We start from the raw sequence: 3,388 nt of genomic DNA on the forward strand, positions 1-3,388 counted from the left end.
TTTTTTGGTGTGGACCAAACTTCATGGCGATATGGCAGGCAAAATCACTTAGTACATAATAATAAAGCCCAGTAGACAAAGGGTAAAAGGATAAATTAACAACGATAACTAACTAGGGGCCCTCATGCTATGAGAAACAATGGGGTGATACTAAAATAAATAAATAAAAAGATAAATGTTTATAGTGGACGGATGAATAAAGGTAGGCTTGATTGTTATGGCGTGAAGCTTAGAGCTCTTAGAAGCAGTGACTTTGCATAGTCTACAACATTGGGAAGGATTTGTATGATCGACTATGTAAATCTTTTAAATTCCTCCATGTTAGAGTAGCTTATCGCATATGACCATGTGTACCAGAGAGGCATACCCTCGTGTGCGTCAGCTGGAGTCCTCGCTCACGTCTCTAGACTCCGACATCGAAAAGTTGTTGTGGTCCTTACGTCACTTGTCATTAGCATATATAAAGAGTAGCTTTTGGCAGAATTCTAACATTTAATGCTTGATAAAGATACGCTTTGATAAGATTTTGGCAATTAATATTGAGAGAAAAACTTATTTTAATGAGAAGCTTGCTTTTACCGTGAATATTTTTTTATATAGAAAGCTAGTATTTAATGCTTTCTCATGTACATGTCTCCAACTCCTATTAAAGTCATTTACACCACACATGGCACGACTATCACATTACGTCCTTTAAATCATTTGATCTGGGCACCCCAAGTCAGATGTAAACAATATTGTTGGTACGCGAGTTGGATTTTATCCATTATTTAGTGCATGATGCCGACACGTGTTGGCATCTCATTCACCCGCATAAGTGTGCTAAAAATGAGTATAAAATGAGTGCTCATTAATTATCTTATATTAAATACTCACTTGAGGTACATGCATGTGAGATATGGACCTTTCATATCTTGGCCCTTACTATGGATAGGCAATACTCGAGCAATCACATGGCCGTATTTTGCAACCAAAAACTCCAACCAACTGTGCTAGGATCATCTGAATAATGTGATTTTCATGTCATGGCCTATACATGGTAACATATTGTATGCTTTAGATTTTGTGAATGTATCAATGTGCATGAATGTTTTGTGCTTCATGGTGTGATATCATTACTGTTAGAAAATTTCTCAATCATTTTATTAACTTTTTCTCCCATTCAAGGGAGTACTGGAATAGGTGCGCCCGAGCCTCACTCATTATGGTGCTGCCCTTACCATGGGGCCCTCAACCATTTTTATTGACTTTTTCTCCCATTTAAGGTAGTACTAGAATAGGTGTGCCCGGGCATCACCCAAGATGGTGCCACCCTTACCATGGGGCCCACCTTAATGTATGTATTGTATATCCAGGTTGTCCATATATTTTGCCAGATCATTTTAGCATATGAGCTCAAAAAATGAAAGAGATATAAATCTCAAGTCAGGCCTGTAACCTAAACCGTACCATTCCGTAAGCTTCAACGGTCCCCTCCAGTCGAATTCCGACAACCCGCAATCTGTAATCAACGTTTGCGAGCGACCCTAAGTCGCATCTTGTCGATCTGAGTCGGCTCGACCCGAGACTTGTACAATCACAACAACACCATCACCTCAGTTCCAATGCCGTGTCTTGCGCACCAATACGACACCCAGGCTAGGAGATGTGGACCCGTATTTAGTTCGAGGAAAACGCCGCGTGTTGTGAATTCTGAGAGAATCTTTACAACCCATCACATCAATCTATCAATCAATCAAGTCAAGTATAACCCATACCCTACCCATCTCTCTCTCACCCAAAGTCAACAACACCCATACTCATCCCATTCCTTTCTTACCAACAAGTCAACAAGCACCATACCCTCCATTTACTACATCACCTCTCTCTTTCTCTTTTTCAAACCAATTCTCAAGCAACCCATGAGAGATCCAACGTCCAAGCTTCCCATGAGAGAGAGCTTTGTGTGGCCCACTTTCTATCTCCCATCTCCACCATCCAAGCTTCATCTCAACCCTTAAACCTTGTTCCTTTAGAGCTAAAGTTAAGGAGAAGTCCAAGACGATCAAGGTGGGTGCTTTCTTAGGGTTAGAATTATATGTTTTTGCTTGGATTTAGTGATTTGAGGGCCCACTTGTAGTGAGATCCATCTTGATGTATGCATTATATCATGGAAGAGCTCATAGTGGTGGAGCTCCTCCCATCATCACCGTTCCATCTTTCTCTCTTTCTTTTGTTCTCAATGATGATGATGATTGTATGGCCCACTTGATCTAGACCGTCCATTTGTTGGGGCCCCGACCCACTACCCTGGATTAAGGAAATAAATAAATAAATACATATATCAGCTTGATGGTGGGAAGGCCCACTCACTTGGGACCCACCTGATGTGCACCGTCGAGTACGTGGGGCCCACCTTGGTAATGTGTTGTACTGAGCACGTCGACCCCTCACCTTGTAGATATCCATGACCATGTCGCCCAGTACGCTGGACGCTGGTCATATATATAGATATGGTGGGCCCTACGTGGGACCCACCGTGATATGAGCTTAGATCCTCACCGTCCAGAACATCCAAGGGTCTGGACGGTGGGCTCCTGCTTCCTTATAATACAATATAATATTATATTATATATTATAAAACACACACACACACACATATATATATATATATACATATCAGTATACGGTGAGCCCCATGTGAGACCCACCTGCTGGCAGGTTGGAACATATTGACGTCAATCAGTTTTGGGACCCCTATGGTGATATGTGTTATATTTCAACCGTCAATCCATTGTAGGAGTGGCCCCCATCATGCGACATGTGTTGGTCCCAACCGTCCGTCCATTTACATGACTGCCCAGCAACGTGGCCCCACACGTGTGGACTCCACCATGATGTGTGAGTTGTGGGGCCCACTTCGGATGTCGCGTACATCCAGCCACCCAACCGTGTAGGCCTTCTGGGTGTATGGGCCATCCACACCATCCATATTTTAAGACAGTAGGGACCCACCCTTAGCCACTGTACTGCATCAGTGAGTTCTGTGGGTTTCATATGATGTATGTATTATATTTAGACAATCCATTTGTATGGATCCCCCCTGCTTAGCTGTTGTCTGATGCAGCAAGTTCTGGCAGTCTGATCATGAGGGATGTGTTAATCCAAGCCATGTAGATTATGGTGGGCCACGCCTTGATGAATACATTGTATCCAACTATTTGTCAGGTGGACCACACTGCAATAATCAATGTGGGATTGGTCGTCCACCATTAAGACTCCTTGGGAGCACAGAAGCTTTGGATCAAAATGATATTTGTTTTTCCTCTTAAACCATGTCGTTGTGATCGATATGAACAGATTGTATGAAAAATAAATGCTATGGTGGGCCCTGTAGGATTTTAACAGT

Source organism: Magnolia sinica, chromosome 17 (genome assembly GCF_029962835.1).
Source record: "Magnolia sinica isolate HGM2019 chromosome 17, MsV1, whole genome shotgun sequence".
Classification (NCBI taxonomy): domain Eukaryota; kingdom Viridiplantae; phylum Streptophyta; class Magnoliopsida; order Magnoliales; family Magnoliaceae; genus Magnolia; species Magnolia sinica.